The sequence below is a fragment of the Sorex fumeus genome, unplaced genomic scaffold, assembly GCF_029834395.1.
Source record: "Sorex fumeus unplaced genomic scaffold, SorFum_2.1 ptg000054l, whole genome shotgun sequence".
Classification (NCBI taxonomy): Eukaryota; Metazoa; Chordata; class Mammalia; order Eulipotyphla; family Soricidae; genus Sorex; species Sorex fumeus.
The window spans coordinates 47546465-47561664 of NW_026606111.1; the positions used below are offsets into that span (position 1 = coordinate 47546465).

Here is a 15200-nt window from a genome sequence, read left to right on the forward strand (position 1 = left end):
TGCAGAATCAACGTGCATGTATCATATTACACTCACTACTGAAAGGCCTACTCTGTCATTCACCATTGTTCAGTTTTTCCACTTTGATTAAACTTTTCGATCTGGTAACAAAATAGTCTCATAGTTCTAAAGTTTGCTTTTATTGCTTTGAAAAGATCAAAATTATGCAATTTTCAACATTGGATGAAACTAGAGGATATCATGCATGTAAAGTTAGCCTTAAGGAAATGAACAGATACAGAGAGATTTTTCTCATATGTGGGATGTAAAGAAACACAGCAAGGTAGAAACAAAGGTTCAAGAGCAATGTAAGGGGAGAACTGATCCACACAATTGAGTCAGGGGATTGAGAGTGAGGGATTCTGGGGGATTGGGGGAGAGGGAGGGTTTATTCTTTGAGAAAATGAGGAGTGTCATGTTGGAATTATGTGAATTAGAAACCATTACTAATTGAATTATAAATCATAGAATATAAATAATGTTTTAGACGTTTGTCTGTCTCATTTTATTCTATTAATTTGTTTTCTCTATATGCCACGTATGCCTGAATTTGTAGGATGCCTATCTTTCTCTGCCTGGTTTTTGTCACTAAACATAATTTCCACATGTTATCCATTTTATATACAAATAATAAGAAGATTTCACTTCATACAACTGAGTAGGATTCCATTGCTTTACCACCTTTCATTTTCAAAATTTGTGGTTTAAAAGATACAAATACTGGTTTTAACAATGCTCTGGTGTTTTAAAATTTTTAGTTTAGTGAAGCTAAATAGATTTTACTGAAAAACTCTCAGAAACTTGTGAAACAGGTGTGGGGTGGAATGAAATATTTGTTCAAGCGAGAACTGTCATTTAACAAAGCAAGCAAAGAGAGACATAGAGAAAGAGAGCACGGTATTTCTTCTAATGAGAACAAAAGCTTGAGGACCAAGCCTACTCTGGTAGTTTAGGAATAAGAACATGGAGTGGTATGAACTTAACTTGTGCACTTTAGGGGAGAACTTGAGTGAAACTATTAGAAGTACTTTCAGGAGCATGATAAACTGGAGTCTGCACTTGGAGTGAGGTGGGTAGAGAGTTCTTTGGGGAGATCCGAACTATGGAGAACAGTAATATTATAACATTAATGATAGTATCTTACCGTGGGATTCCAAAAAAATCTGTAACAGTGGCGTCAGAAATGATAACATCCTTAGGTATTTGGATTTCCTGTGGAAACAACAGGAAAGCTGAGTTTTTGCTCTGGATGCCTCCACCTGAAACAAGGTCAAGAAATCATGTATGAAAAATTACAAGTTAGATGGATCAAGGATTCTGATCCCAGTGGAAGGCTAGCTTTCGGGTGGACAATTTCTACTGATGGCCTGATGTAGATTCTGATCCTGGGATACGTAACAGAAAGGAGGTAGTGACAGGTATCCTCAGAAGTGAAGCCTCTGAGACAGAATTCATTCATGACAACTTATGGGTTATCAAAGTTTGCTCATGGCTGCTACCATTATAACATGCCATTCAATGGTTCTGTGGTTTCAATTTACTGTATCAATGTAAAGATGAAGTTTCTATACGGAAGGTAAAAATCTGAGGCCCTCAGGATGATGAATTATGGGGAGGGGGGGAGCTGGAGTGATAGTACAGCAGGTAGGGCATTTGCCTTGCACACGGCATACCCAGGTTAGATTCCCAGCATCCTGTATTGTCCCCCCAAGCACCGTGAGGAGTAATTCCTTAGTGCAGAGCCAGGAGTAACCACTGTGCATCGCCACGTGTGACCCAAGAAAGCAAGAAAATGATGATGGGATTGATCCTTAGCATTGCAAACAGCATTATTTTTTAATTTTTATTTTCTTTCTTTCTTTCTTTCTTTCTTTCTTTCTTTCTTGCTTGCTTGCTTGCTTTTTTTTTCCCTTAGCTTTAATGTCATGAAGGGATCTTCCCACATTTTTCTCCATATATCTTAAGAATTCAGGTATGATAGTGAGGTCTTTAATACATTTGATCTGACTTTGCGCCTGGCAATATAAAGAGGTCTGAGTTGATTTTCTTTGAATGTTGCTGTCCAGTTTTCCCAGCACCAGTTGCTGTAGAGACTTCCTAGCTCAACTTCATATTTCTTGAGCATTTATGAAAGATTAGGTAATAATAATCTGAGGGCCACCTTCAAGATACTAGACTATATTCCATTGATCTGAGGCCTGTCTTTATCTGAATATCATGGTATTTGGATGACTACAACTTTGTAGTAGGGATTGAAGTTGGGGAAGGTGTTCCCTTCTTCTTTTTACCAAAGATTGCTTTAGCTCTTCATGGGAGTTTATGGTTCTGTATGAGTTTCAAGAGTGCTTAATCTATTTATTTGAAAAATGTTATGTGTATCCTTATAGAAAGTGCATTAAATCTTTATAGAGCTTTGGTGTGTGTTGCCATTTTGACAGTGTTAAACCTCTCAATCCATGAGCATGGGATGTGATTCCATTTCCTCATATACTCTCTTATTTGTGAAGTAGTGTATTGTAGGGTTTTTTTCCCTTTATTTTATTTTATTTTTTTAAAGTTGTAGATTTACAATTTTTTGTGCTTTGGTTTCAGTTATACAATGATCAGATACCCATCCCTCCACCAGTGCCCATTTTCCACCACCATGGATAATATCCCTCCCACCCCCATCCCCCCATCCCCTCTGTATCTGTGGCAGGGCACTCCCCTGTGTTCTCTCTCTCCTTTTGGGTGTTGTGGTCTGCAAAAGAGGCATTGAGTGGCAAACATGTTCAGTCCATAGTCTACTATCGACATGCATCTCCCCTCCTGGGAGGATCCTCCAAACATACTTTATTTGGTGCTCCCTTCTCTATCTGAACTGCCCTTTCCTCTAGGATACCTGGCTGGCCTCTAAGTTATGGAGTAATCCTCCTGGTGCTGATCTCAGCTATTCTTGGGTATTAATCTCATACTTTGTTACTTTATATCCCCCAGATGAATGCAATCTTTCTATGTCTATCCCTCTCTTTCTGACTCATTTCGCTTAGCATGATACTTTCCATATTGTACCACTTGTATGTAAAGTTCATGACTTCATCTTTTCTAAGAGCTACATAGTACTCCATTGTGTAGATGTACCAAAGTTTCTTTAACCAGTCATCTGTTCTTGGGCATTCAGGTTTCTTCCAGTTTCTGGCTATTGTAAAGAGTGCTGCAATGAACAAACAAGTGCAGATGTCACTTCGATTATACATTTTTGCCTCTCTGGGATATATTCCCAGGAGTGGTATTGCTGGGTCAAATGAGAGCTCAATTTCTAATTTTTTGAGAATCGTCCATACTGTTTTCCAGAAGGGCTGAACCAGTGGACATTCCCACCAACAGTGAAGGAGTGTCCCTTTCTCGCCAAATCCACGCCAGCATCGGTTGCTTTTGTTCTTTTGAATGTGGGCCAGTCTCTGAGGTGTGAGATGGTATCTCATTGTGGTTTTGATCTGCATCTCCCTGATGATTAATGATGTAGAGCATTTTCTCATGTGCTTTTTTGCCATTCGGATTTCTTCTTTGAGAAAGTTTCTGTTCATTTCATTGCCCCATTTTTGGATGGGGTTGGATGTTTTCTTCTTGTGGAGTTTAACCAGTATTCTGTATATCCTGGATATCAACCCCTTGTCAGATGTGTATTCGGTGAATATCCTTTCCCATTCTGTAGACTGCCTTTGTATTTTGGTCACTGTTTCTTTGGAGGTGCAGAAGCATCGTATTTTAAGATAGTCCCATTTATCTATCTCTGTTTTCACTTGCTCAGCCAGTGGCGTGGCATCTTTGAAGATACCGTTAGCTTCAATGTCATGGAGGGTTTTGCCAACTTTGTCTTCAAGGCACTTATGGATTCTGGTCTGATGTTGAGGTCTTTAATCCATTTTGATCTTACTTTTGTACATGGTGTTAGGCAGAGTTCTGAGCCTATTTTTTTGCATGTATCCGTACAGTGATGCCAACACATTTTATTAAAGAGGCTTTCCTTACTCCACTTCACATTACTTGCACCTTTATCAAAGATTAGATGAGCATATGATTGAGGAGAGATGTCAGTGTATTCAACCCTGTTCCATTGGTCTGCAGTTCTGCCTTTGTTCCAGTACCATGCTGTTTTAATTATTACTGCTTTGTAGTACAGTTTGAAGTTCGGGAGGTTGATTCCTCCCATTTTCTTTTTCCCAAGAATTGCTTTAGCTATTCGTGGGGGCTTATTGTTCCATATAAATTTCGAGAGTGTTTGCTCCATTTCTTTGAAGAATGTCATGGGTATCCTTATAGGGATTGCATTGAATTTATACAATGCTTTCGGTAGTATTGCCATTTTGACAATGTTAAGTCTCCCGACCCATGAGCAGGGGATATCTTTCCATTTCCTCATGTCCTCTTTTATTTCCTGAAGTAGCGTTTTGTAGTTTTCTTTGTACAGGTCCTTTACTTCCTTAGTTAAGCTGATTCCTAGGTACTTGATTTTCTGGGGCACAATTGTGAATGGGATTGTTTTTTTCATGTTGCTTTCTTCTCTCTCACTGTTTGCGTATAGGAAAGCCATGGACTTTTGGGTATTGATTTTATAACCTGCAACTTTACTATACGAGTCTATTGTTTCTAGGAGTTTTTTGGTGGAAGTTATTGGGTTCTCTAAGTAGAGTATCATATCATCTGCGAATAGTGAGAGCTTGATTTCTTCCTTTCCTACCTGAATGCCCTTAATATCTTTTTCCTGCCTAATCGCTATTGCAAGTACTTGCAGTACTATATTGAACAGCAGTGGAGAGAGTGGGCATCCCTGTCTCGTCCCTGATATTAGAGGGAAGGCTCTCAGTTTTTCCCCATTGAGGATGATGCTTGCTGTAGGCTTGTGGTAGATGGCTTTAATTATGTTGAGGAAGGTCCCCTCTATACCCATTTTGGCTAGGGTTTTCATCATAAAGGGGTGCTGGATCTTATCAAATGCTTTCTCTGCATCTATTGATATGATCATATGCTTTTTATCTTTTCTTTTGTTGATATGGTGGATTATGTTGATTGATTTCCGAATGTTAAACCATCCTTGCATCCCTGGGATGAATCCTACTTGGTCATGGTGTATGATCTTTTTGATGAGTAGTTGGATTCTATTTGCTAGTAGTTTGTTGAGGATCTTTGCATCTGTGTTCATCAGGGATATTGGCCTGTAATTCTCTTTCTTTGTGGTATCTCTGTCTGCTTTTGGTATCAGTGTGATATTTGCTTCGTAGAAACTGTTCGGAAGTGTTTTTGATATTTCAATTTCGTGGAAAAGCTTAAAGAGCATCGGGAGTAAGTCCTCTTTAAAGATTTGGAAGAATTCACTAGTGAATCCATCCGGGCCAGGACTTTTGTGCTTGGGGAGACTTTTTATTACCATTTCAATTTCCTTGATGGTGATAGGTCTGTTCAGGTATTCCAGGTCTTCTTGATTCAGCCTTGGGAGTCTGTAGGAATCTAGGAATTTATCCACTTCCTCGAGGTTTTGATGTTCCGTGGCATAAAGCTTCTCAAAGTACTCCCTGAAGATCCTCTGAATTTCTGTGGTTTCTGTTGTAATGACCCCCTTTTCATTTCTGATTCGGTTTATTAGGGTTTTCTCTCTCACTTTCTTTGTGAGTTTTGCTAGAGGCTTATCGATCTTGTTAATTTTCTCGAAGAACCAGCTTTTGGTTTCATTGATCTTTTGGATTGTTTTTTGGGTTTCCATCTCGTTAATCTCTGCTCTAAGTTTTATTTCCTTTCTCCTGTTCGGGTTGTGCTCCTTTTTTTGGTCCTTCTCCAAGCTCTTAAGCTGTGAGGTTAGGTTACTTATGTGTGCTCGCTCCTCCTTCCTGAGGAATGCTTGTAGAGCTATAAACTTTCCTCTTAACACAGCCTTTGCTGTGTCCCATAAGTTTTGGTAACTCGTGTTCTCATTTTCATTCGTTTCTAGGAATCTTTTGATTTCCTCTTTGATTTCCTGTCTAATCCACTCGTTGTTCAATAGTGCGCTGTTTAATTTCCAGGTGTTTGATTTAGTTTTCTGTTTTTGTGTGTGATTTACTTCTAATTTCAGCGCATTATGGTCTGAGAAGATTGTTGATACAATCTCTACCTTCGTTATTTTATGGAGGCATGTTTTGTGGCTCAGCATGTGGTCTGTCTTGGAGAATGTTCCATGTACGCTTGAGAAGAATGTGTATTCAGCTTTTCGTGGATGAAGTGTCCTGTATATATCTACTAAGTCCCTTTCTTCCATTGTTTCCCTCAAATGAAGTATGTCCTTTCTAAGCTTGAGTCTGGTTGATCTATCAAGAGGTAACAAAGCAGTGTTGAAGTCTCCCACTAGTATTGTGTTGCTATTGATGTCTTTTTCCAAATCTATGAGTAGTTGTTTTAAGTACTTTGCTGGTCTCTCATTAGGTGCATATACATTTATTATTGTAAGTTCTTCCTGTTGTACAGATCCTCTGATCAATAAGAAATGGCCTTCACTGTCTCTTATGACCTTCCTCACTCTGAAATCGATGTGGTCTGATATAAGGATGGCTACCCCAGCTTTTTTATGGGATCTGTTTGCCTGTAGGATTGTTTTCCAGCCTTTGACTCTGAGTCTGTGTTTGCTTTGACTATTGAGATGCGTTTCTTGCAGGCAGCAGAATGTTGGGTTCAATTTTCTAATCCATCCGGCCACTCTATGTCTTTTAATTGGTGCGTTTAGCCCATTGACATTGAGAGAGATTATTGTTATGGGATTTTGTCCCATTGTTCTGTTAAAGTTTGGTGTATTTGAGGGGCCTTTCTTGCCTTAAAATAGCCCATTTAGTTGTTCTTGTAACCATGGTTTTGAGTCTATGAAGTTCCTGAGCTGTTGTTTGTCTGTGAAACTGTGTGTTGTTCCTTCTATTATGAATGAGAGTCTTGCTGGGAAAAGTATTTTTGGGGAGGCATTTATTTCATTGAGTTTTTTTACTATGTCCCACCACTGTTTTCGGGCCATGAGGGTTTCATCAGAAAAATCAGCTGTGAATTTTAAGGATGCTCCTTTGTAAGAGATTTCTTTCTTCGATCTTGCTGCTTTCAGAATTTTGTCTCTGTCTAAGGTTTTGGTCATTTTGATCAGAATGTGTGTTGGGGTATTTTTATTCGGATTTCTTCTAGCTGGTACCCTTCGGGCCTCCTGAATGTGGTCACAAGTTTTCTTCAGCTCTGGAAATGTTGTAGCAATGATTTCTTTGACAGTTTCTTCTTCATCGAGGTTTTCTTCCTTTCCCTCTGGGACTCCAATAATTCTTATGTTACCCCTCTTGGCTTCATCACGATCTTCTCTTGACATCTGTTCACGAATTGTGAGTCTCTTTTCCATTTTCTGCTCTTTTCTGGAGAGTCTCTGAACTTCATCTTCGAGCTCACTGATTCTGTTCTCAGCCGCTCTTACTCTGCTGCTGAGGCCTTCTACTGAGCTTTTCAATTCGCCTACGAGATTTTTCAGGTCTGACATTTCTGATTGCATTTTCTTCATTTCTGCCTTTAGATCCTCTTGTCTTCTATTGGCATTGTTTTCCATTGTTTCCTTTAATTCCCTAAGCATCCTAAGTAGCTCCCTTCTGAATTCCTTGTCAGAGAGGTTGTCTAACACTACAGTACTGTTGGTGTCATCTGGGCTCGACTCTTCAATATGAAAGTTTGGTGGGCTTTTGCGTTGCTTTACCATTGTGAGAGGTGTGGTTTAGTCCTTCACGTTCACTGTTACTATTCTGCTTGATATGCAGTGTGAGTTAAGATAGGCTTATGAGTTATTGGCTACTGTGTTTCTAGTGGCTGAGCTAAAATAGAGAAGTTTCCATCTAAGAAGTTAGCTTATGGTTCCTATGGCATATGTAGTGGGAAAATATTTCGCGGCCACGTCAGCGGCCGCGGCTCCGGAAAGAGTCCCTGCCACTGGGCGAGGAGTTGGGAAGGTCTCCTGTTTGGAATTGGAGCCGTTCAGCTTTGTTGTCCAGAGCTGGGCCTCTGTGCCCGTCCCACGCAGATCAGGGGTTGAAAACCGGCTGTCTAGGGGCTGTTTCTAGCTGCGCGTGCCCAGAAAGTGACCCAGGCCCATGGGGGCGGGCTGTACCTGTTGGAATTAGAGCCGTTCAGCTTTGTTGCCCAGAGCTGGGCCTCTGTGCCCGTCCCACGCAGATCAGGGGTTGAAAACCGGCTGTCTAGGGGCTGTTTCTAGCTGCGCGTGCCCAGAAAGGGACCCAGGCCCTTGGGGGCGGGCTGTACCTGTTGGAATTGCAGCCTTTCAGCTTTGTTGCCCAGAGCTGGGCCTCTGTGCCCGTCCCACGCAGATCAGGGGTTGAAAACCGGCTGTCTAGGGGCTGTTTCTAGCTGTGCGTGCCCAGAAAGGGACCCAGGCCCTTGGGGGCAGTCTGTACCTGTTGGAATTGCAGCCGTTCAGCTTTGTTGCCCAGAGCTGGGCCTCTGTGCCCGTCAGGGTTTTTTTTTTTTTTTTTTTGGTATAGTTCCTTAACCTTTTTAGTTGATTCTATTATACTCTATTTTCTGAGGTATTATTGTGAATGGGATTGTTTTTCTCTATCTCTTTTTTCTCTTTCATTATTAATATATGGGAAAGCCATGTAGTACCAGATATTGATTTTGTAATATGCTACTTTACTAAACAAATCTATTGTTCCCAGGAGCTTTTTTGGAGATTCTTTGGGATTTTCTAAGTATAATATCATGTTATCTCCAAATAGTAAAAGCTTGAGTTCTTCCTTTTTTATATGGATGCCCTTGATATCTTTTTTTTTTTTACCAAAATCATATGGCAAGTACTTCATGTACTATGAAGAATAGGAGTGTTGAGAGTGGGTAACTTGTTTTGTGCCTGATTGTATTCTGGAATTCTATTTCATTGATTTCTGCTCCAAGCCTTTGGTTTTTCCCCGTTGAGAATAATACTTGCTGTGGGTTTGTGGTAATTTGCTTTGACTAGATTGAGGAAAGTACTTTCAACTCCCATTTTGTTGAGAGTTTTTCATCATGAATGGGTGCTGGATCTAATCAAATGCTTTATCTACATCTATTGATATGATCATATGACTTTTATCTTTATTTTATTGAGATGGTGTATTCTGTTGATTGACTAGAGAATGTTAAGCCATCCTTGCATCCCCAAGCTAAACCTACTTGGTCATAGTGTGTGATCTTTTGTTGAGTTTCTAGATTCTCTTTGCTGGTATTTTCTTGAAAATTTTTGTATCTGTATTCACAAAGGAAAAAGGTGTGCAATTTTCTGTTTTTGTGGTGTCTCTGTCGATTTGAGTATTAGGGTGATCTTTGCCTCATAGAAACTATTTGGGAGTATTTATATTTCTTCAATTTCCTGGAAAATCTTAAAAATGTTGGAAGCAGTTCCTCTTTAAAGGTTTGAAATAGTTCACTATTGAATCCATCTGGGCCCTGGATTCTGTTTGGGGGTATAATTTTGACCATCATTTCAATTTCCTTGGTAGTGATAGGTTCAAGTATTCCAAATCTTCTTGGTTCAGCCTTGGGAGGTAATTGGAATCCAATAATTTATCAATTTATTCAAGATTCTCTCATTTCCTGCTGCAAAGATTCTCAAAATAATCTCTGATGATCCTGTGGATTTCTGTACTTTCTATTAGGATACTCCCCTTTGCATTTCTGATTCGATTTATTAGAATTCTTTCTCTTTGTTTCTTTGAGAGGCTTCTCATGGTTTATTGATCTTATTTATTTTCTCAAAGAACCAGTTTTTGTTCTTATTGGTCTTCTGGATTGTATTTTGGGATTCTAGCTCATTTATGTCTGGTACAAGTTTTATTATTTCCTTCCTCCAGCCTAGTTTGGACTACTTTTGTTGGTTATTTTCCAAAATCTTTTTTATTTATTTATTTATTTTTTTTATTTATTTATTGAATCACTGTGGGAAAGGTTTCATAGCTTTCAGGTTTAGGTCTCAGTCATGCAAATATCAAACACATTTCCCTTTACCAATACTTATTTTTTACCATGAAGAACCCCAATAAAACCCCACGCCCCACCCCTCCCCGTCCCTGTGAGGCAGATGAATTCTAGTTAACACTCTATCTGCTTTGATTAGATTCATTGTTTCAATAAAAGATTCACCACTATTATTTAGAGTTTACACGCCCCCCCCAAATCAGACATGCTGAAAAAGCATTGTGAAGTGATTTGCTTTCTACAGCTGGGTTCAAGAATTAAATGTTGGTTTTGGATTTCTGCTATTTTACCTATTGACCCTGGAAGTATTTCTACTGAAAGTCAGATAGTTAAGAAATTGGTTTCTGTGTTCTGGAGTCGTGGCCGTGCTGGAGAGCCGCTCGCGGGGGGCAACCGGTGGCCTCGGTAGGGTGTGAAGGGCGGAGCGAAACGCCCCCCTTCCCATGAGGTTTTAGTCGCCCCCACACTCCCGGCTCATACCTGCTGTCCACAAGGCTCCCATGTGGCTGCCATCTTTCTTTCCAGAGAGGAGAGGGCGAATGGGGCAACACCCTTTCCCCTCCGGCAGACTTGATGGGCTGGATCAACGCATAGTCTGTTCACTTTTCTGCTCCAAGCTGCTGGGTTCTGCATTAAGTCCTTGTGCTTCTGGGGCCATGGCCGTGCTGGAGAGCCGCTCGCGGGGGGCGACTGGTGACCTCGGTAGGGCGTGAAGGACGGACCGGAACGCCCCCTGACCCATGAGGTTTTAGTCGCCCCCACTCCCCCGGCTCATACCTGCTGTCCACAAGGCTCCCATGTGGCCGCCATCTTTCTTTCCAGAGGGAGGAGGGCGGAAGGGAGCAACACCCTTTCCTCTCTGGGCAGAAATGATTGCCTGGATTAACGCATAGTCCTTTCACTTTTCTGCTCCAAGCTGCTGGGTTCTGCATTAGGTCATTGTGCTTCTGGGGCTGTGGCCGTGCTGGAGAGCCGCTCGTGGGGGGCAACTGGTGGCCTCGGTAGGGAGTGAAGGGCGGACCGAAACGCCCCCCTTCCCATGAGGTTTTAGTCGCCCCCACACTCCCGGCTCATACCTGCTGTCCACAAGGCTCCCATGTGGCCGCCATCTTTCTTTCCAGAGAGGAGAGGGCGAATGGGGCAACACCCTTTCCCCTCCAGCAGACTTGATGGCCTGGATCAATGCATAGTCCGTTCACTTTTCTGCTCCAAGCGGCTGGGTTCTGCATTAAGTCCTTGTGCTTCTGGGGCCGTGGCTGTGCTGGAGAGCGCTCGTGGGGGGCAACTGGTGACCTCAGTAGGGCGTGAAGGATGGACCGGAACGCCCCCCTTCCCATGAGGTTTTAGTCGCCCCCACACCCCCGGCTCATACCTGCTGTCCACAAGGCTCCCATGTGGCTGCCATCTTTCTTTCCAGAGGGAGGAGGGCGGAAGGAAGCAACACCCTTTCCCCTCTGGGCAGAAATGATTGCCTGGATTAACGCATAGTCCTTTCACTTTTCTGCTCCAAGCTGCTGGGTTCTGCATTAAGCCCTTGTGCTTCTGGGACTGTGGCCGTGCTGAGGAGCCGCTCGTGGGGGGAAACTGTTGACCTCGGTAGGGCGTGAAGGACGGACCGGAACGCCCCCCTTCTCGTGAGGTTTTAATCGCCCCACCACACCCCCGGCTCATACCTGCTGTCCACAAGGCTCCCATACGGCCGCCATCCTTCTTTCCTGAGAAGAGAGGGCGAATGGGGCAACACTCTTTCCCCTCTGGGCAGAAATGATGGCCTGGGTTAACTCATCGTCCGTTCACTTTTCTGCTCTAAGCTGCTGGGTTCTGCATTAAGTCCTTGTGTTTCTGGGGCTGTGGCCGTGCTCCAAACTTAACTCTGATTTTCAGGGAGAGAGATTGGGTGGTTTACTTCTCATTGATCACTTTGTATATAGAGAGATGTCCACGCGGCCGCGCGGTTTTGAGAAAAAGTCCTCGTTCCCGCATACTCGAGCTGTGTTTGTAGAGGCTTCTGGTCACCGGGGTTCCATCTGGGGGAGGCGGGATGCGGCACCTACTCCATCTGGAACTTGCCGGTGATCTCGGCTCTTTTTGGAACCTGTTTTTTCTTTTTTTTTTTCCTCCGGGATCCCGCACCCTCCATGTGTTCCTTCTCTTATGCTGAACACTTCAAAGATGGCGCTGGGGGGCGGGCTGTTGGCGTGACTTCCGGGATCAGAGGTTACCTGGGAGGTGTAGTCTGGCAGATTTGAGGAAAAGTCCTCGTTCCCGCATACTCGAACTGTGTTTGTAGAGGATTCTGGTCACCGGGTTCCATCTGGGGGGGGGGGGGGGGCGGGATGCGGCACCTACTCCATCTGGAACTTGCCGGTGATCTCGGCTCTTTTTGGAACCTGTTTTTTCTTTTTTTTTTTTCCTCCGGGATCCCGCACCCTCCATGTGTTCCTTCTCTTATGCTGAACCTATTTTCCAAAACCTTGAGCTCTAATTTATTCAGGTAGGCCCTTTCTTTCTTCCTGATGAAATCTGGCAGAGCTATAATCTTTCCTCTTAACACTGCTTTTGCTGTGTCCCACAAGTTATGGTAGCTCGTGTCCTCATTCTCATTTGTTTATGGAAACTTTTTATTTCCTCTTTGATTTCTTCCCTAAGCCAACGGTTGTTCATTACTTCCCTTAAAGAAAATATTTCCTTGCTGAGCTTCAGTCTGTTTGATCTATCGAGAAGTGACAAAGAAGTGTTGAAATCTACTACTAGTATTGTGTTGCTATCAATGTTTTTCTATAAGTTTATTAGAAGTTGTTTTAACGTATTTTGCTGGTCTGTCATTAGGATCATATACATTGAGGAAGGTGAGTTCTTTCTGATGTACATATCCCATGATCATTAAGAAATGACCTTCACTGTCTCTGATAACCTTTAGCCTGAAGTCCATGTGGTCTGATACTAGTATGGCCACTCCAGCTTTGTGGAGGTGATATTTTCTTGAAAACTTGTTTCCCAGCCTTTTACCTTTAGCCCATGGGTGCTTTGATTGTTCAGACATGTTTCTTGCAGGAAGCAGAATGTTGGGTTCAGTTTTCTAATTCATCTTCCTATTCTGTGCCTCTGAATTGGCACATTTAGTCCATTGACATTGAGAGAGATTGTTGTTTTGGGGATTTGTGCTCTCTTTATGTAGAATTTTTGTACTTCTGGGGATTGTCTTACCTTAAAGTAGACCTATTCATTCTTCTTTTAACAAAAATATGGAATGCTTTACAAGTTTGCATGTTATCTCTGTGCAAGGACCATGCTCATCATTGTATCATTTAAATTTTAGTATATGTGTTATCAAACCTCGTAGGAGTTAATTTTTCCATATTTTTCGCTTCTTATTACTTTGAGTGTTGTCCTTCCTCACTCCTATGGCAGACAATGATTCCTAATCAAGGAATGTATTTCAAAGCAGCATGAATAAATAGATTTAGAACTTTAATGTCCCAGAAATAAAAATATGGTTTTTACTATATTATCGTTTACCATACCCTAGGCATCAGTTTTACAAAATAATTCTTTTGGAAGATGGTATATGAGTTTGTTTAAGGTTGTTCCCTGAATCCTTCATTAAGAACATTAAAATAGAGCCTTTTGCTGTTCTCACCTCAGTCCTGTGTACATCTCCAGGAAAAGGTGGATGGTGTTGTCTGCACTTTGACCACCTTGAATGTATGTAGGATTTTTCTCCTGAAGGATGAGGTGAGGATCATATTGATGATTTCATTCCACCTTATTACAGGTTCAACTTGAACGGAAGGTGAGACTCATGAGGCTCCTATAAAGGACAGAACAAAGGGTCTCAGTGAAGTTTAATGGCCAACTCACATTAACAACATAGATGACTCAAAGTAACCTGTGTGCATCTTTGTGTATAGTGAGTTTCATATCTACTGATAGTGATTCTCAGTCATGACACATGGGCAAAACAGACCTGTAATTAAAAATCTAGTTCTCTGAGCAGAGTGGGGTCTCTGAGGTGATTGAACAAGTGTGTAGTAATTTATTACTAAGCACATAAGTATTTTGAATGATGTGTACTTTTCGATCTAAAATTAATTCTAAATATGTCTAAAATGACAGTGTCCTGACCTCGCACATGGCTTTCCTCACCGAGGCCCCTTGGAGGTGCCGGGGTGAATTTCCCTCACCGACCTGATTAGAGCCCCGGCAGCTGAAGACCTCTGCAACAAGCCATAGGTACGCTTAAGACCACCCTTCCCAAGCTTGAAGGAGCCTCATGCATGAAGGAACTGAAAGAGGAACCCAGATGTGCGGGACTGGGGGATGAGAACTCCATGGCTGCTCAGATCAAGACTGTGCCCCCTCCTTTCAGATCCCCCATCTTCTAATAATTAAGTGCTACAACCACGAACTGCCCCTGGATCCATGTAATGCCATCAATGGCCAACATCCTGAGACTGGATCTTATTTAGAAGACAGCAACTCTGATTGTACAGTTCTCACTCTCAGAGGACCTGGTAGGCTTCTGTGAGTATTTTGCCCGCATGGCGGAGTCTTTGTTTCTGGTCACTGTTTCTTTTGAGGTACAGAAGCTGCTTAATTTAAGATAGTCCCCTTTGTTTTTCTCTGTTTCCAGTTGCTTGGCAAGTGGCGTGTTATATTTGAAGATACCTTTAGTTTCAATGTCGTGGAGGGATTTGCCGACCTTGTCATCAATGAACCTGAGGGATTCTGGTCTGATGTTGAGGCCTTTGACCCATTTTTATCTGACTTTTGTGCATGGTGTTAGGTAGAGGTCTGAGCCATTTTTTTTGCATGTAGCTTTCCAGTTTTTTCTGCAACGTTTGTTCAGGAGGACTCTCTTGATCCACTTCACATTTCTTGCTCCCTTATCAAAGATTAGATGATTATATATTTGAGGGTGTGTGTCAGTATATTCAGTCCTTTTCCATTGGTCTGGAGCTCTGCCTTTGTTTCAGTCCCATGCTGTTCTCATTATTATCGTTTATAGTAGAGTTTGCGGTTGGGGAAGGTGATGCCTCCATTGTCTTTTCCCCAAGAATTGCTTTAGCTATTCGTGTGCGTTTGTTGTTCCATGTGAATTTCAGGAGTGCTTGATCAATTTCTTTGAAGAATGTCATGGGTATCTTTACAGGGATCAAGTTGAATTTTTACAATGCTTCGTGGAGAATTGCCATTTTGACAATGTT

The 15200-nt window shown here is 42.0% G+C and overlaps 1 pseudogene; it reads right to left on the reverse strand.

Moving 5' to 3' along the window:
• Positions 1 to 13232: 13232 nt before the first annotated feature.
• On the reverse strand, positions 13233 to 13332 carry LOC130033838 (uncharacterized; annotated as a pseudogene).
• Positions 13333 to 15200: the final 1868 nt, after the last annotated feature.